General features: G+C 45.4%; 1 long non-coding RNA gene across 1 annotated transcript; it reads left to right on the top strand.

The window, feature by feature from the left end:
- Positions 1–21: 21 nt before the first annotated feature.
- Positions 22–15011, top strand: LOC123637733. The gene is made up of 2 exons (XR_006735043.1): positions 22–60; positions 14734–15011. It is a non-coding gene; the product is annotated as an uncharacterized LOC123637733 (long non-coding RNA).
- The last annotated feature ends 5662 nt before the right edge of the window (positions 15012–20673 follow it).

Consider the following 20673-nt stretch of genomic DNA (forward strand, 5'->3'; position numbering starts at 1 on the left):
GATGCCCTGCCCACTGAGTTCCTGATCTCTTACAGAAAAGGAGGAAAGACATGCATTAAGGTAACCTAAGTGGCTGTCACAGTCGCCCACAAATTGGGACTGCTGGGAGAGTCTCCAGATGTTCTGTGGTCTGTTGCCCAGGTACCCCAGGTATTTAAGCACCCTGGGACATCCCACACATGAGCCCTGGTCCATAGCCCAGTTCTGCCAAGGTGATTTAGGAAACCTGATACTTCACATAGATGAGCCATGGTCTGTAGACCAGTCCCTCCAGGGATTTAGGGAACTGGGACAGCCCACAGAGGAGCCCTTGTCCTAGGCCAGTGCCACCAAGGGATTTAGGGAACCTCAACAGCCTAGAGATGAGCCCTGGTCTGTGTACAGGTACCCCCAGGGGTTTAAGGAACCTGGGACAGCCCACAGATCATCCCTGGTTCGTAGACCAGTCCCACCAGGGATTTAGGGAACCTGGGAAATCCCACAGATGAGCCCTGGTCTGTAGATGAGTCCACCCAGGAATTTAGGGACCTGGGACATCCCACAGATGAGTCCTGGTCTGCAGGGCAGTCCCTCCAGGGATTTAAGAAACCTGGGACATCGCAAGATGAGCCCTGGTGTGTAGGCCAGTCCCCTGAGAAATTTAGGGAACATGGGAAATCCTGCAGATGAGCCCTGGTCTGTAGGCCTGACCTCCCAGGGATTTAGGGAACCTGTAACATCCCAGAGGTAAGCCCTGATTTGTAGGCCAGTACACCAGGCATTCAAGGAACCTGGGATATCCCAAGATGAGCCCTGGTGTGTAGGCCAGTGTAGTTTTTGTCAAGACTGGGTCTCACTCTTGCTCAGGTTGGTCTCGAACTCCTGACCTCAAGCAGTCCTCCGGCTTCAGCCTCCTAGAGTGCGAAGATTACAGGCATGAGCCACGATGCCTGGCCCTGGATTTTTTAAATAGACTTCATTTTTTGTTATTCAGATATTGTATCACAAAGTTTTTTTCTATTATCTCCTGTGTACTACACCCCATTAGCATAATGAAGGAAAACTATCACATCATCATATCAATTCTTACAGAAGGAGCTTTAAACAAAATACAACACCATTTTTTTATCTAAAAACCAAACAAGCTAGGCATATAATGCAATTTTATTAGCATGATAAAAAGCATTTATGGAAAACACACAGTGAACATTATCTCAATAGTGGGGACTGAGCTTTTACCGCTAAGATCACGGACAAAACAAAGATGCTCACTTTCACCAATCAAACTCAGCTGCATTGACAAATCAGGATTCAGCTCCACTGACCAATCAGACTCAGCTGCACTGACCAATCAGACTCAGCCTCACTAACCAATCAGGACTCAGCTAAACTCACCAATCAGGACTCAACCTCACTGACCAATCAGACTCAGCCGCATTGTCGAATCAGGACTCAACTGCACTAACCAATAAGACTCAGCCAAATTGACCAATCAGACTCAGCTGCATTGACCAATCAGGTTTCAGCCTCACTGACCAATCACACTCAGCCACTGGAGCAATCAGGACTCAACTGCACTGACCAATCAAACCCAGCCACATTGACCAATCAGAACTCAGTCTCACTGACCAATCAGACTCAGCTGCACTGACCAAGCAGGATTCAGCCTCACTGACCAATCAGACTCAGCCACATTGACCAATCATAACTCAACAGCACTGACCAATCAGACTCAGCCGAATTGACCAATCAGACTCAGCTGCACTGACCAATCAGGACTCAGCCGCCCTGACCAATGAGACTCAGCCGCTAGACCAATCAAGACTCAACTGCACTGAGCAATCAGACTCAGCTGAATCAACCAATCACACTCAGCCACGTTGACCAATCAGGACTCAGTCTCTCTGACCAATCAGACTCACCTGCACTGACCAATTAGGACTCAGCCTCACTGACCAATCAGACTCAGCCACATTGACCAATCAGGACTCAATGTCACTGACCAATCAGACTCAGCTGCATTGAACATTCAGGACTCAATGGCACTGACCAATCAGACTCAGCTGCATTGAACAATCAGGACTCAGCTGCACTGACCAGTCAGGACTGAGCCGCCCAGACCAATCAGACTCAGCCACATTGACCAATCAGGACTCTGTCACAGTGACCAAGCAGACAGCCGCACTGACCAATCAGGACTCAGCCTCACTGACCAATTAGGACTCAGCCGCACTCCAATCAGACTCAGTGGAATTGACCAATCAGACTCAGCCGAATTGAACAATGAGAGTCAGCCACATTGACGAATCAGGACTCAGCCTCCATGACCAAGCAGGACTCAGCCTCACTGACCAATCAGAGTCAGCTGCACTGACCAATCAGGATTCAGCCACACTGACTTATCAGGACTCAGCCTCACTGACCAATCAGAGTCAGGTGCACTGACCAATCCGGGCTCAGTCACAGTGACCAATCAGGACTCAGCTGCACTGACCAATCAGGAAGTAGCCTCACTGACCGACCAAACACAGCCGCACCGGCTAATCAGGACTCAGCCTCACTGTTCAATTAGACTCAGGTGCATTGACCAATCAGGACTCAGCCACACTAACCAATCAGACTCAGCTGCATTGACCAATCAGACACACCTGCATTGAGCAATTAGAAGTAAGCCACAGTGACCAATCAGGCTCATTTGTATTGACCATTCAGTACTCAGCCTCACTGACCAATCAGATTCAGCCACACTGACCAATCAGATTTAGCTGCATTGACCAATCAGGACTCAGTCACACTGACCAATCAGACTCAGCCACACTGACCAATCAGACTCAGCCACACTGACCAATCAGGACTCAGTCACACTGACCAATCAAACTCAGCCACACTGACCAATCAGGGCTCAGCCACACTGACCAATCAGATTCAGCCACACTGACCAATCAGGGCTCAGCTGCACTGACCAATCAGATTCAGCCACACTGACCAATCAGATTTAGCCGCATTGACCAATCAGGACGCAACTGCACTGACCAATCAGGACTCAGCCACACTGACCAATCAGACTGAGCCATATTGACCAATCAGGATGCCACTGCCCTGACCAATCAGGACTCAGCCACATTGACCAATCAGGTTCAGCCACAATGATCAATCAGACTCAGCCGCATTGACCAATCGGACTCAGCCACATTGACCAATCAGGACGCAACTGCACTGACCAATCACAACTCAGCTGCACTGACCAATCAGGTTCAGCCACACTGAACAATCTGACTCAGCTGCACGAACCAATCATACTCCCCTCCATTTACCAATCCTTACTCAGCCACACTGACCTGTCAGACTCAGCCACATTGACCAATGAGGACTCAGCCGCCCTGACCAGAGTCAGCCGAATTGACCAATCAGACTCACCCTCACTGACCAATCAGACTGAGCTGCACTGACCAATCAAACTCACCCTCACTGACCAATCAGACTCAGCTGCATTAACCAATCAGACTCATCTGTATTGACGAATCAGGACTCACCTGTGCTCCAATCAGACTCAGCTGCATTGACCCATCAGGACTCAGCCACACTGACCAATCAGACTCAGCCACATTGACCAATCAGGACTCAGCTGCCCTGACGAATGAGACTCACCCAAATTGACCAATCAGACTCAGCTGCACTGACCAATCAGACTCTTCTGTATTGACCAATCAGGACTCAGCTGCACTCCAATCAGACTCAGCTGCATTGAGCATTCAGGACTCAGCCACACTGACCAATCAGACTCAGCCACATTGACCAATCAGGACTCTCTCACACTGACCAAGCAGACAGCCGCACTGACCAATCAGGACTCAGCCGCACTGACCAATCAGGACTTAGCCACACTCCAATCAGACTCAGCGGAATTGACCAATCAGACTCAGCCTCACTGACCAATCAGACTCAGCCAAATTGACCAATCAGATTCAGCTGCAGTGACCAGTCAGGACTCTGCCACACCTACCAATCAGATTCAGCCACATTGACCAATCAGGACTCAGTCTCACTGACCAATCACACTCAGCCGCACTGATCAATCAGGCCTCAGCCTCACTGACCAATCAGACTCAGCTGAATTGACCAATCAGACTCAGCCACATTGACCAATCAGGACTCAGCCTCACTGGCCAATCAGGACTAAACCACACTGACCAATCAGACTCAGCCGCACTGACCAATCAGGACTCAGCTCCACTGACCAATCAAACTCAGCTGCACTGGCCAATCAGGACTCAGCCTCACTGTCCAATCAGACTCAGCTGCATTGACCAATCAGGACTCAGCCACACTAACCAATCAGACTCAGCTGCATCGAGCAATTAGAAGTAAGCCACAGTGACCAATCAGACTCATCTGTATTGACCAATCAGGACTCAGCCACACTGACCAATCAGACCAAGCCAGTGAATCCCTCATTTGTATGATGAACCTGACCAGAGCCTGGGCGAGAACTTCCGCTGTGTGACCTGAGCCTTCCGTGTTTTCTGGAATGGCCAGCCTATCACACGGAAGGTGGGGTCTCTGGAATGAGTCTCTTTCCTTCAGACTCCTTTTTAGAGAACTTCTGTTCCCGGCATGCATGCGTCCAGCAGACCTTCCCCCAGCTATCCATACCCGCGGGCCCGCACGGCCCCGCCCTGCACCCTCCCCAGACCTCCCTCTCAGACTGCAGCTCATCCCTGCGCGGGCTGCACGGGAGCTACTGGAGCCCCCGAGGGCACGGACCTCGCTCGCTCGGCAGTGGGCTGCATGGTCACGGTGCCCGGCAGAGGCTGCCCAGCTCCCGCGCATCAAAGGGTCCATCCTCCAGCCGCCTGGGACACCCGGGAGCCACCGCTGAGAATCCTTGCTCAAGGCCAGGGACCCTGAGTCCCCACTGGGACCGCTGCTGGTGGCCTTTTGCGATGCAGCTTGAAAGCTGCCAGCTGTGCCAGCTTCCTCTGCCACATGGCACCTCTGCCTGGAACCCGCACAGCTCCCGACTGCCTCCTGCCGGTGTCCTTGGCTGGACTTTGGAACGTCCCAGTGGCCACTTCCCCTTGCTCCCCAACACCTCTGCTGCTTCCCGCCAGGACCCTGCTTGGCCAGGCCGGCGCCCTAGCATAGGTACCTTCCTCTCCAGGGGCCTGGGCATCTTGAGGCTGACAGGCGTCGGGCCAGCTCGCAGCCCCGGGCACCTGGGGGGCTGTTGGCCTGCTGTGAGCCTACTGCTTGTACTCGCCGCCTTCTGATGTCGAGGGTCAGCTGTCTGCCCTGCGGCCAGCCAATTCCCATGAAGTCCCCGCCTGCCAGGGTCAGAGGCCCCCACGTGTGTCTCGAGCGTCTCCTGAGTTTGGCTTTTGTGTCCCTGGTGGATTTTGAGGTGCTTCGCAAGGTGCTCACAAGTGCTCACAAGCAGGAGCTGTTGATCGCTGCCATATTGCCTCAGTCCCCCGACCCCCAGCAGCTGCCCACTCCAAACAAAATGATGGGGCACGTTGGGGAGGCCCAGGAACACAGACAGGGCTGGGACCAGGCAGGTGAGGTGCTGAGCTGGGTGGTTCTGTGCCCAAAACAGGAACCAGGTCGAGAGGCCCCTGTTCTGGCATCCGGCTGCTCGATCCCCACGTGGCTCCAGTGACAGGGCCCTGGCACTGCCCCTTGAGGACAGAGCCTGCCCTGGGCCAGGTCCCTGGGAGGGGCCTAGCAGGCCCAAGGATGCAGGCAGCCAAATTCCAGGGCCAGGGGCCAGGTGTGCTGTGCGCTGGGTGGTGTCTGATAGGGCTGGTCCTGCCTTGGCTCTGTGGAGGGGGAGGGTGTGAACGGTGCTGCCTCTCCAGGGAGAGGCTGAACAGACGTCCAGGAGTTGCTGTGGCCAAGCATGACCGACCGCCGACTGCCAGCAGCCCCAGGGCACCTGGAATGAAACTCCAAACCCCAGAGCCCCCCGGTGGGGGAGCGGGGTGAACACTGAGGGAGGAATCAGACCATGCAGGAGGAACAGAGAGGATCCTGCAAGGCCCGGGGGGCGGGCAGAAGCCCCTTACCCCTGCACAGTCCCATACCTGTGGATTGGGCACAGGGAGCTGCCCAGGAGCCCTGTGTCCCCGAGACTTCTGCACCCCACAGCCACACCCCACCCCGCTGCCAAGTCAGCGTCCTGACACCCTCCTGGCCCAAAGCAGTAGCCCAGGGCCTGGTCAGCCAGAGAGGCTTCCAGGAAGGAGAGCTGCCCCCCTCCCCACCCACTGCTGCAGAGGACAGAGGGGTAGGACAGGTGTGGACACAGATCCCCCAGCTCCCCTCTCTGGGCTTCCCTGGGAGGCTTGGTCCCACCAGGGCCTGCCCCACACCTGGCTGTGTAGATGCCGCTGGTTCAGGAAGGCCCTGGGACTTTCTACCAGGTTCACATGGTTGGGGAGGACAGTGGGGCTCCGTGACCATCCTTTGGTAAAACTGAGTCAGTTCCATCCATGGAGCTCCAGGGCAGGTGGCACTCCCAAGATGTTATGTGGTGTCGCTATGCCGCCCAGGTGGCCACACCTCCTACTTGCCTGCTCCCTCCTCTGCACGTGTGTGTCCATCACTGCCTCTTTGTCTTCCCTGCTCTCTGTCTCTGTCTCCCTCACTCTCTTGTCTCTGTCTCTCTCAGGAGGTGCAAGGGCAGCCGCAGAGTCCAGAACCTGACAGGCAGGGAGTGGGCACGGCCCAGCCAGCTCAGGCGTGAGCAGACGGCAGGGGAATGGGCACCCTCAAGAGCCGGCCTCCTGTGGGGACCTCTGAGCTCCCAGCCGTGCACAGGATCCCATGTACCTAGCACCAACTGATTTTTGACAAAGCAGAAAACATACACTGAGGAAAGGAAGCCCTATTCAATAAATAGTGCTGGGAAAATTGGATATCCATATGCAGAAGAAAGAAACAGGATCGCTCTCTCACTATATGCAAAAATCAATTCAAGATGGATTGAAGACTTAAATGAAAAACATTAAACCATAAAAATTCTAGAAAATAAGTAGGAAAAACATTTTAGGCATCAGCCAAGTCAAAGAATTTATGACTAAGACCCCAAAGACAAACATAGCAAAAACAAAAGTAAATCAATGGGACTTAATTAAATTAGAAAACTTCTGCACAGCAAAGGATATAATCAACACAGTGAAATACACAACCTACAGAATGGGACAAAATATTTGCAACTATGCATCTGACAAAAGATGATATCCAGAATATGCAAAGACCCAAACAAATCAGCAAGAAAAAAATAACACCCTCATCAAAAAGTGGGCAGAACACCAGAAGTTTCTGAAAAGAAGATAGACAAATTGCCAAAAAACATGAAAAACTGCTAAACACTGTTAATCACAGAGAAATGCAAATGAAAACTACAATAAGATACCATCTCACCCTAATCAGAATAGCCATTATTAAAAAGACAAAAAACAACAAATGCTGCCACAGAAGCATAGAGAAAGGAATGCTGATACTCTGGTGGGTCTGCAAACTAGTAGAACCTCTATGGAAAACATTATGGAGACTCCTCAAAGAAAGAAATGTAGACCTACCATTCAATCCAGCAATCCCACTCCTGGGTATCTACTCAAAGGAAATGAAGTCATTTTATCCAAAAGACACCAGCCCTCAAATGTTTAGCACAGCACACTTCACAATTGCAAAAATGTGGAATCAACCTAAATGCCATTCAATTCATAAAGAGACAAAAATGTGTGTGTGTACACATACATGTATAAATGTCGTAGTGTACCACTCAACCATAAAAAGGAATGAAATACCAGCCTGAGCAAGAGTGAGACCCCATCTCTACTAAAAATAGAAAGAAATTAGCTGGCCAACTGAAATATATATAGAAAAAATTAGCCGGGCATGGTGGCACATGCCTGTAATCCCACCTACTCGGGAGGCTGAGGCAGAAGGATCACTTGAGCCCAGGAGATTGAGGTTGCTGTGAGCTAGGCTGACACCACGGCACTCACTCTAGGCTGGGCAACAAAGCGAGACTCTGTCTCAAAAAATAAAATAAAATAAAAATAAAAAATAAAAAAGTAAAAATATATAGAAAATTTAGCTGGGAATAGTGGCACATGCCTGTAGTCCCAGCTACTCAGGAGGCTGAGGCAGGAGGATTGCTTGAGCCCAGGAGTTTGAAGTTGCTGTGAGCTAGGCTGATGCCATGGCACTTTAGCCCGGGCAACAGAGAGAGACTCTGTCTCCAAAAAACAAAAAAAAAAAAAAGAGAGAGATAGCAATTGAGGCATTACTGTTTTAGACAGGGTACTCAGGGAAGATCTTTCTGATGAGGTGACGTGTGAGTAGAGCTTAAATGGAGATATCTGGAGGAAGAACATAATTATTGGGTATTTCTCTCACATGCCATGGTGAGCCATGGGGACCATAGTCGTACCCAGGAAGGCAAAGGAAGTCAAGAGCTTTTAAAGGAAAAATGAGGAAGGTTAGTTACATAAGTTGTTTTGAAATTTTGAACTAAAATAAAATCTTCATTGACCCAAGTGAATCTTCATTTTTGTGGAAATTCATGCAGTTAAAAAGAAGAGATGAGGCCGGGCACGGTGGCTCACGCTCTCTGGGAGGCCGGTGGATCGCTCGAGGTCAGGAGTTCGAGACCAGCCTGAGCAAGAGCAAGACCCCGTCTCTACTAAAAATAGAAAGAAATTATATGGACAGCTAAAAATATATATATAGAAAAAATTAGCCGGGCATAGTGGTACATGCCTGTAGTCCCAGCTACTCGGGAAGCTGAGGCAGGAGGATTGTTTGAGCCCAGGAGTTTGAGGTTGCTGTGAGCTAGGCTGACGCCATGGCACTCTAGCCTGAGCAACAGAGTGAGACTCTGTCTCCAAAAAAAATAAATAAAAATAATAAAAATAAAAATCAAGAACTGAGTATCATGTAGTGTTTACTTTCATTAGGCCTTTACAGTGAACAGTCTAGGTTTTCTTCTTTTTTTAATCATTAGTGTATACCGATACTTTTCAACTTCATAGGGGTTCTTTCTCACTTTCCCCTCTTCCATGTTTTTATCTCCCTTCTCCCACAATGAAAACTGATTCCCATTCACACCAATATCTTTATTCATTTGGTCTTTCCTACAACACACACACACACACACACACACACACACAATTTCACACAACCCCAACAAGCCCCTGAAGTAAACTTCAAGATTTCTTTGCATTTGTCCTTGTCCTTAGAATATATCCTATTAATGGCCAGGTGCGGTGGCTCACACCTGTAATCCTAGCAATCTGGGAGGCCGAGGCGGGTGGATCGTTTGAGCTCAGGAGTTTGAGACCAGCCTGAGCAAGAGTGAGACCCTGTCTCTACTAAAAAAAATAGAAAGAAATTATATGGACAATTAGGCCGGGCGCGGTGGCTCACGCCTGTAATCCTAGCTCTGGGAGGCCGAGGCGGGTGGATCGCTCGAGGTCAGAAGTTCGAGACCAGCCTGAGCAAGAGTGAGACCCCGTCTCTACCAAAAATAGAAAGAAATTATCTGGCCAACTAAAAATATATATATAAAAAAAATTAGCCGGGCATGGTGGCTCATGCCTGTAGTCCCAGCTACTCGGGAGGCTGAGGCAGTAGGATCGCTTAAGCCCAGGAGTCTGAGGTTGCTGTGAGCTAGGCTGATGCCACGGCACTCACTCTAGCCTGGGCAACAAAGTGAGACTCTGTCTCAAAAAAAAAAAAAAAAAAGAAAAGAAATTATATGGACAATTAAAATATATATAGAAAAAATTAGCCGGGCATGGTGGCGCATGCCTGTAGTCCCAGCTACTCAGGAGGCTGAGGCAGGAGGATTGCTTGAGCCCAGGTGTCTGAGGTTGCTGTGAGCTAGGCTGACGCCATGGCACTCTAGCCCGGGCAACAAAGTGAGACTCTGTCTCAAAAAAAAAAAAAAAAAAAAAAGAATATATCCTATTAAGGATATAGAATCAGCATGCTGTGTTTAAAAGTAACTTGAATTATATTTTCTGTGTGTGTTTTTACTATTTATACACAGTTGACTTCATTTGGTTCTCTTTATATTTGATTTTAGGGTCTTTTTTTAAATCTTTTTTTATTTACTTTTAGATTTTTAACTCTCGGGTGCTTCCAGTCTTTCTTCATTCCTGTCAATAACAGGTGCTAGTTTTGCCTGGCAACCTCTCTTTCTACAGTTCTGAGGATGGGCCCGATGTACCACTTAGGATTTCTTGGGATCTTCTGACACATAATCACAAAGAAAGGGGAAGAGAAAGCAATGCAAGAGGTGCATGGAAGTGAATTAGGCACGAGAGAGTTCCCCTTTCTTTTAAAGAGAGAAGCACAGGAACAGCTGCAGTATATAAGAGAAGCAATTGAGAAAGGGTCTTCAAACAATAAAAAACAGCCTCAACACAAAAGGAGAGGCCACTTCAGCTAACAAGGGAGGTTCAGTAGCTTGCGAATTTAAGGTGGTATGAGTCAGCCAAATCCTCCACTGCAGCTCATTCCGAATGTTTAGATAGCATTCTTCCCTAATCAGTATCCTAACTTCCTCATAAGAGACTATATAAACCTATGGATTAAACTAATATCATTTGGCAAGCTTGAGGATCAAACGTTGTGTTTGGCTTACAACTGTTTCAGTTCTTCAACAGTGCTTGCAAAATCTCTTACAGATTTTTACAGCAGAGTCACAGAAAGTCCCTGAGTTTTAATTGATAACTTAAGCTAGTAATTTAGAAATCTTAGCTTGTTATTCTTTCTTTAAGATGTTCAGCAATATTAGAAGCAGTCACAATATCTCCACAGTACTCAAATTTCACACCTACCCTTCATACGGTCCTATGGTAATAGCATTTGGAAGCCTAAAGCTTTGCCCTGAATTGGCACATCACTACAGATGATCAAAGGAATGACTTAATTGGCTATTTTGCTACCATTTGCCATGGGCTGTGAAAACCCAATGTCTTCATCCCAAACTAGGTCAATGAACCAATCCCAGCTCTCCACCACCCCACCCCACCTTTCCCTGAGGATCTACTGCCTACAACAATTCCTGCTAAGAATTTCTCCATCAATTAATTTCTTGAAACTATTTCATGAATTGTTCACAGATTAACTGGGAAAATAGGCAGGAATAAAGAGAAACTATGCAGACAACACGACAAACAAAAATAGAACTAGAGAGCCAGTCTACTGGGCTGCTGCAGCCACTGCAACTGAGCACAAGGACCGCGGTTTGTACTGCTGTTGTCTCGGGCATTCAACACTGGATCCAAGGGTTGCCAACACAGACGCTGTTGTGCCTGCCAACTTGATGCTGCTGCCACTGACACCAGAAAGAAATCTCTGCTGTCCGTGTTTCTTTGTGTCATTAGTTTCAAATTCAAAATCCCAGACGAGTGCATCTGATCGGCAGAGCCTAAGTCAAAGGCCTACATCCCAGCTGGCAGAGGAGCTAGAATACTAGATGTCTGTTCATTTCTACTTCTCTCTTGGGAGTCACAGGATTCCTCAAATAGGAAGGGGGTCCAAAAGATGGATATCAATAATTACAAGTGTCCATTACAAATATTATGCTCTGAGCAAATGCCACAGGAGGTAGTAGACACACAGAGATTTTTAGCAATATCTTATTTAATACATATAGCACAGTGCTTCTCTTATAGCAGGCACTAAGTTGCAATCACTACTAATATTATCACAATATTTTCATAATCATTATCTTAATACTCTCCTAATCGTGGTAATCATTTTTACAAAATGTCAATCTACAGGAATCCATGAACAAGGATTAAATGAGGAAACAGAAGTCTCGGGTAGACCGTAGAGACCAGTAACAAAGAGGACTAGACAGCCCCTTCTGATGCCATGGCATTCTGTAAAACCCTCCAGAAGTTACACACAACCCCAGCGATGCAGGGGAAAACTCCAAATTGATTAAAATTAAGTGTCTTTGACCACAATGGATCAGAGACTCAAAACAGAAAAGTTGTTAGAGAAAAACAAAGGAAAGTATACTTCTTGCATACTTGAATGGTAGGCTGAAATCTGTATCCACTATACCTATTTTCAGGTACCACTTACTGATCAAGCCAGGTCCCATTATTGACCCCCTCAGGAAAGTTTCAGAGGACCTGTCCTCGTGTCCCTTTCTATGTTAGTCTTTAGGAGTTCTGTGTGCCTTGGCCACCATACCAGATGGCCTCACCACAGTGAAAGCCAGTCATGCATAGGCCACACGGCAGCGTAGGAGTGGAGTAGGGCAGCCCCTGTCCTCTCTCTTACGAAGTATCAACTCAAGTCACACAGAGATACACATGTAGTCTTAACCGCAAGAGAGAAAGAAAGGAACTCAGTTAACAATAGACTGTCTAATGGATATAACTTCCTCCCATCCTAATATGCATGCCCCTTTGCAATGCGACTTTTCTCCTTCTCTCATGCAGAAATACAGCCTATTTCTAGAAACCTTGGAATCTAGGCTGGCCTTTTAACTTGCTTTAACCAACAGAATGTAGTGGAAGTGACATTGTGTGAGTTTGGAAGCCTGGGCCTTGTGAGACATTGCAGCAACTGTTTGCGCTCTCAGAATGCTGTCCTGAGAACGGTAAGCTGTGAGGAAGCTTAGGGTGAAAGGCAACATGGAAAGAGACAAGACCGTCCCAGCTGTCCCACCTAAATCCATCCCCCTGCCAACCTCTTAGCTGGATACAGTTCCATGAGTGAGCCCAGGTGAGATAAGTAGAACTGCTCAACCAACCCACAAAATCGTGTGAAATAATTAGTAATTGCTTTAAACTAAGTTTGGGAGTGTTTCTTACCCTGTGACCCCCCAAGTAAGGAAACCAGCCTAGCTTACAGGAGAATGAGGGGCCATACAGACAGGAATACAGATACCCCAGCTAACTGCAAGTACCAACTGGGAGACATCTGGGTGGGTCAACCTGGACTTTCTAACCTTCAACAGAATGCAGCAACATGCCTAGGATCAGGCACAAGCTGCACAGAAGCAGCCCAACTGGCCCACAGAATCTTGAGAAATAAATCCTTGACTCCTCTCTTTGTCTCACCCCGTATTTTACCCATTGGCAAATCCTACCAGCTTTATTTTCTTTCTTTCTTTTTTTTTTCCTTGAGATAGAGTCTCACTCTGTTCCCCGGGCTAGAGTGCTGTGGCGTCAGCCTAGCTCACAGCAACCTCAAACTCCTGGGCTCAGGTGATCCTCCTACCTCAGCCTTCTGAGTAGCTGGGACTACAGGCGTGCACCACCATGCCCGGCTAATTTTTTTTGTATATATTTTAGTTGTTTGGCTAATTTCTTTCTATTTTTAGTAGAGATGGGGTCTCGCTCTTGCTCAGGCTGGTCTTGAACTCCTGAGCTCAAACGATCCGCCCTCCTCGGACTCCCAGAGTGCTCGGATTACAGGCGTGAGCCACTGCGCCTGGCCTTTATTTTCAAAACACATTCTGAACCTGATCACTTCTCATCAGCTCTACCACGACCACACTAGTCCAAGCTACCATCTTCTCTTACCTGGATTATAAAGTGGTCTCCTAACAAGTGTTTAGAGTGATGTAAACATTCCCTTTCTTGATTATGGTCAAATTCATCAAGCTGTACACTTTAAAACAGTAAACTTTATTGTATTTATACCTCAAAAGTCCTGACTTTTAAAAAAAAGCAACATGAAGCCACCCAAGCTTTCAGGTCATTTTCAAACAAAGTACAATAAATCCGTGTTAAACCAACCACATAAGTGCAAACTAATCTTTGGTCTAAAATAAGACTAATCAGCTACAGAAACATCAAAATTTTTACTCTAAATAAGCAAATGCATATAATACAAGTCACTATTTCTGAAAAGCTTATAGAATTGGCTTTAATTATAATAAATACACTCAGAGAAAACTTAATGAGCTGTTATAGGCAATAATCTCTTTATTAAATGACCCTGTATATCATAGGAAGCAATTCAAGGAGCAATTACTGTCATCATCCAGTGCCCTCAAACAGTTTGCTTTGCTGTGGATGGAAAGACTGACAGACATGCAGTTTGAATCAGCTCTTGCCATACTTGCAGTACAGACTTGAAAAAAAATTGTCTCCTAACAAGTGTGGGAGTGTTTCTTACTCTGTGACTCTGAAAGAGAAAGGTCTAACCACCTTCTGTTCTCTATAACTAAAATCCACACCAAGAAAAGGACTTTTGAAAATTTATTATTTTCTAAGCTATAACATAAATAGGAGAAAACTGTAATCAGTATGATAAAGCACCAGACATGAGCACAGCAGAGGAGTTGTAGTTGGAATTAAAGTTGCACCCACTGCTACTATTACTCACAGAAAATGGTTGGTGGTCAACAAAATGCCTCCTGGCATTGACTGAATATTGGAGGTAAGACTGAATGCAGCTAACCTGTGGCTACTTCAAGCAGTCTTTTCAGCGCTTGGGCAAAGTCCAAGAATTCCTGGCTGCTTTTCCAGCCATGAACACCAGCCATCAGTGCGGGGGCAGTGATGTCTCTCAACATCTACTCCACCTGTATTCCTTCCTAGTTTTATTCTGGGCAGGGTAGCTAGCTTGTCTTATGCCTTGGTGTGGCCAATGATGTGTACGTAGCAGGCCATGAGGGACATCTGTGAAAGCTCCTTTTAAAAAGAACATAACGCTGACATGACTTTTTGCCATTTTCCTTTCTTGTTTTTTGATGGGAGGATCTGATAGCTGGAGCTGCATCAGTCAACTGAACCACAAGATGACCTTGAGGATAAAAGTCAAGTGTTGAGGATGGCAGAGCAGAAGCATAGGAGGCTGAATTCTTGCCGAAATCACGAAGCTGCCAAAAGAGCACTGGACTGCTACCTCAGGACTTCTATAACTTGAGAGAAAAACATGCCTCTACCCTGTTTAAACCTGCTTTTTGTGTTATGAAGACTAATCCTAACATACACAAATGAAAAATACACATTTAAAAATAAGGATTAAAGATCACTTTGATATTCTCAGTGGCTTACTCAAGCAAATTATTTCAATGGTAAAATAAGACCCTTGAATGGCCTGAACTTTCCACTTCAGTGCTAAAATGTAACATTTAATATTAAAGATAGGAGTCACTTCCCATTTAGCCTTCCTCTCAGATCAATTCAATCAAGCTGTGGTACTATAGTGCCCACAAAAACTGGCTTATGCTGTACTTACAAGCTCAATCGTTATCTCCGAGTTCTAACCCATCTTAAGCACGGGAGTCTCAGCCTCCTAGCTAAAGGCAGAACAATGATCAAGTAGGCTGCGATGACTGTTAAAATCCCAAGCCACCATATATAGGAGAGTAAGGTGCATCCCTCCTGAATCATAGGTCTCGTATTAATTACAGTGAATACTCTTAACTGTCATCACCTAAACCCTGAAATCTCAGTGGCTTAACAAACAAAATCCAATGTGGGTCAAGTGTGTGAAGAACACTTCTCCAGTAAGTTGTTCTGGGACTCGAGCTCAATCTCCTCTGCTGGATCCTTTCTGCATCTTGACAACAAAGGCATGGGGGAGAGCATGGGAGATTTTTTAGGGGCTTGGAAACAGCACACATCGGTTCCTCACACGCCTCGTTGACAAAGTTACAGGTATATATATGGCCACACACAGCTGAAGGGACACAGGGAAATGCAGTTTAGCTGTGTGCTAAAAAATAAAGAGAACAGAGTGCTTTGGTTATCCCTGGTATGTAACAAATTACTCCAAAATGTAATGGCTTAAGCTAATATTCTCTCTCAATTTCTGTGGGTCAGGAATTTGGGAGATTAGCCAGGTTGTTCTGCCCTGGGGTCTCATGAAGTTGCAGATATTGATCAGGACTACAATCATCTGAAGACTCAAGTGCTCCCAAGATGGTTTATTCACATAGCTGACAGATTGCTGGCTGTTGGCAGGCCTCAGTTCCTCTGAACATAGGCCTTTCCATTCGGCTGCCTGAGAATCCTCGGCAATGGCAGCTGGCTTCCCTCAAAGTGAGCATCTTCGGCTATTCACGCTGCTGTGACAGAAAACCACAGGACCAGGTGGCTTATAAACAGCAATTTCTCACAGTTCTAGATTCTAGGAAGGCCAAGGCACCAGCAGATTTAACATCTGGTGAGTGCCCATTTCCTGGTTCATAGATGGCTGTCTAGTATCTAGAATATACAAAGAAATCTAACAACAATAATTTTAAAAACTCTAATTTGCCAGGAGCTATGGAACATACTTGTAATCCCAGCTACTTAGGAGGATGAGGTGGGATGATTGATTGAGCCCAAGAATTTGAGGTTGCTGTGAGCTATGATGACACCATTGCACTGCAGCCCAGGCAACACAGTGAGACCCTGTTTCAAAAACAAAAAAAATCTGCCACAAGACGGCTTAAGGCAGAGGGGTCACAGACAGAACCAGCAGGACAATTCAGTGGCTGTGAACCTGATTTATTAAATATTAACACTGGCTTGATTAAATCATTGGGAAAGACAATATGCCTAAATAAAGCAGGGCCAACCCTCTTACAAGTAATACAAAGGCTTCTCATTATTTCCTTCTTTACTGTGACACAAATCCTACCAAAACTCCTCCCCAGACATTCCCCCAATATTAAATAAAAGCCATAAAAATACTAGGTAAAGAAAGACGATTTTTTAAAATCCTCTTGGGGTGGGAAAGACTTTATGAAATAAAAAATTGATGCAGGCCGGGCACGGTGGCTCACGCCTGTAATCCTAGCACTCTGGGAGGCCGAGGCAGGCGAATTGTTTGAGCTCAGGAGTTCGAGACCAGCCTGAGCAAGAGCAAGACCCCATCTCTACTAAAAATAGAAAGAAATTATATGGACTGCTAAAAATATATATAGAAAAAATTAGCCGGGCATGGTGGCAGCATGCCTGTAGTCCCAGCTACTCGGGAGGCTCGGGAGGATCGCTTGAGCCCAGGAGTTTGAGGTTGCTGTGAGCTAGGCTAACGCCACGGCACTCTAGCTCAGGCAACAGAGTGAGACTCTGTCTCAAAAAAAAAAAAAAAATTGTTGCATTAACTATATAAATATTTTAAAGACCATAAACAAAGGAGACAAATGACAAATTGGGAAAAAATTGTTACATATAAGGAACCAATTTCCCTACTCCCCCCAAAAAACTATTGAAAAATGACTAAGAACAAAAGAAATTTTAAAGAAAAACAATTTTCAGCCAGGCACGGTGGCTCACGCCTGTAATCCTAGCCCTCTGGGAGGCCGAGGCGGGTGGATCGCTCGAGGTCGGGAGTTCGAGACCAGCCTGAGCAAGACCCCGTCTCTACTAAAAATAGAAAGAAATTATCTGGATAACTAAAAATATATATACAAAAAAAAAATTAGCCGGGCATGGTGGCACATGTCTGTAGTCCCAGCTACTTGGGAGGCTGAGGCAGTAGGATCGCTTAAGCCCAGGAGTCTGAGGTTGCTGTGAGCTAGGCTGATCCCACGGCACTCACTCTAGCCCGGGCAACAAAGTGACACTCTGTTTTAAAAAAAAAAAAAAGAAAAAAGAAAAACAATTTTCAACTGTCAAAACCATACTAAAACAGTCTTTTTTAGAGAGTAAAAATGGAAGAAATCCGTAAGCACAAAAAGAATGGGAGAGGAGACAAAAAAAGACGAAGTATCAAATTTTGGAAGCTGGAGATTAACTACATAAAGGAAAGCCAAGAAACAAGGCTATTTTCCTCGTAGAAACTTAGAAAGGCCAGGGTATATGGTGGGACTAAAAACAGGTTTGGTTGTCAGTCTACGCAAGAACTCAAACTGTGAGGTTCCCTGGCCAACTCCACATGGCCAGATTCGTGCACAACTTAAATAGTTTTGCTAATGTGTACATACACATTTAAAATTGAGTTTTCAATGGAAAAGTAAATTCTAGGTAAAACATTTTCAAGCCTTTGAATATTCAGATGAAGTTTAGATAACAAGGAAATATCAATGTATGGCTTCACATGGTCATCAAAGATTGCGTAACAAACCTACTTTCATCCTTTCTAAATTACCCCAAGAGCCCAGGAGAAACATATGGGCTGAACATAAAGCTTTCTAGACCCAAAACTCACTTTCTGGATGAATTACAGCAATACTCCTATGTTCTTAAAAAAATGAGCGGATTAATAAAATCTCATCTGGACTAATATTTTAGCCTGAAGAATATTTCAAAGTTTAAGCTAAACTTATGAACTCTCATAATATGTCTTCAAAGACTAGTCCCAATATTATAACAATGCAATGTTCATATGCTGGGTCCTCCTTGGAACCTCCACAATTATGAACCCACCTTCACACATTCCAACAAACATATTTTTAAAATAATAAGGCTGGGCACTAGCCCCAGGGACAGAATGAGACCCTGTCTCAAAAAAAAAAAAAAAAAAAAAGACTAAGAATGAAAGATTTGGACCAGTGGATTACCAAGGCCCTTTTCCTTCTCTGTGCTCTGTGTTATTTTGAAGAATATTGTAAATCATCATGAGAATAGCAAGATAATAATTGACTTTTTTAAAAAGTGCATTAGATTTGCAGAGGAGCATTTTATATAATCAAGCAATTAAAACCAAATGCACTAGGTGTTGTCTTTTATCCAGGAAACAATAAATTAGGAGGTTTTATGACATTGCATTCTGCTTTCAGAATTCTTACAATAATTAAAAGATGCTTTTTTTCATTTCCAGTTTAGAATCATAGTCCAATTTCCTGAAAATTCGTAATTTATTTTGATAATTTCTGGCTAATTAGGGGCCTGTATTCAATTAACCAAAACCCCTCATCTGGTAATATTTTCAAATATAGTTGCTATAGTGCCAAAATCAGTTTAGTCCTGTGGCTTCTCTTAGAGCTATATGGTTCCTTCCCCTGTTTCACAAATGAGATGGCTCTTTACTACTCTGTGCTGGTTGTTCTGGAAACATGTCCTAGTTTTCTGCATCTCGAAGTGTAAGTCCCAGAACTAAACAGGCAATTCCAACATGTTTATCACATAAGATCACAGAGCTATGTAGTAGGCAAAATAATAGTTTCCCAAAGATGTCTATATGCAGATCCCAGGAACCTCTGATTGTGGTACCTTATATGACAAAAGGGACTTTACAGATGTGATTAAATTAAGAATTTGAGATGAGAAGTTTATCCTGAATTATCTGGTAGGTCCAATGTAATCACAAGGATCCTTATAAGTGGAAGAAGGAAGCAGTGTCAGAGAGAAGTTTGAAGATGCTCCACTGCTGGCCATTGAAGATGGAGGAAGAGGCCACAAACCAAGGAAAGCAGGCTACCTCTAGAAACTGGAAAAGGTGAAGGAATTGATTCTCCTCTAAAGCCTCTGGAAGGAATGCAGCCTTGCTGGCACCTTGATTTTAGCTCCGTGAAACCTAATTTGGACCTCTGACTTCCAAAATGCCACTTGTTCATGGACCCTTCCATCTCCAAATCTCTGACTCTCATTCCTGCTCCTGTCATCACATCTCCTCGCATTCTCCCTCTGGTGTCTTTCACGTACAAGGGCCCCTATGATTACATTGGGTCCACCGGGATAATCCGGGACTCTCCTTAAGATCCTTAATCACATCTGCAAAATCCCATTTACCAGGTAAAGTAACACATTCAGAGCATCCAGGGATTAGGACTCAGGCATCTTCTGCATACCACACCCAGTTTGGGTGAAGACAATAGATAAGGTTGAAATGGTAGGAAATGAGGTAGGAGAAGCAGCCATGGGCCTGATCACATAGGGCCTTATAAATCAAGGTAAGTATTTTGGATTTTATTCTGTGATGGAATGCACTGGAATATTACTATCAGGAGAATGACATCATGATTTATATTTTATAAAGATCATTTTAGGTGCTGTGTGGCAAATTGACTAGAGTGGAAGTAAAGAGGCTCTCCAATGAGAGGCTCTCCAAATACTCCAGGCAAGAGCTGATAGTAGCTTGGATTAGGGTAATAGGGGTAGAGGAGGTGAGCATTGATTAGATTCATGATATGTGTTGAAAGTGTGGAGGGAATATTTAAGGATGAGCTCAAGGCTTTTGCCTTGAGCAACTGGCTGAATTTTGGTACAACAGATATAGAACGCTGCAGGCGGAGATTTTGGTTTGTTGCAGGGGAAGTAAAAATAAATTTGAAGTGCCTGGTAGACATCCAAAGGGAGGTGGTGAGTAGGCAGTAATGTTTATCATAGACCAGCCTGGAATTAAGAGGAGAGGTAGATCAGGAGACAAATACTTGAGAATCATAACTCTATAGACAACAAAGCCTTCAGAGCGAGTGAAAGTTTACCCTATTTATTTTCCAAACCAGCACATATTTTTTGTTTTAACCTTTTGACAATTTCAGACTTACAGAAATGTGACAAGAATAATACATAGAATTTGCATTTATCTTTCACTCAGATTCACCAAATGTTAACATCTTACCATTGCTTTATTTCTCTCTCTCTACTCATCTACATATGGACTTTTTTTTTCCTTGAACTGTTTGAGGGTGAGTTACAGACATGATACCTTATAGCCCTAAAAACTTCAGTGAGTTTTTTCCTACAAACACATTCTCTTACATCAGTGATTCTCGAAGTATGGTTCCAGGGTCAGCAGAAACTGCATCACCTGGAAACATGTTAGAAACCC

This window comes from Lemur catta, chromosome 5, assembly GCF_020740605.2.
Source record: "Lemur catta isolate mLemCat1 chromosome 5, mLemCat1.pri, whole genome shotgun sequence".
Classification (NCBI taxonomy): Eukaryota; Metazoa; Chordata; class Mammalia; order Primates; family Lemuridae; genus Lemur; species Lemur catta.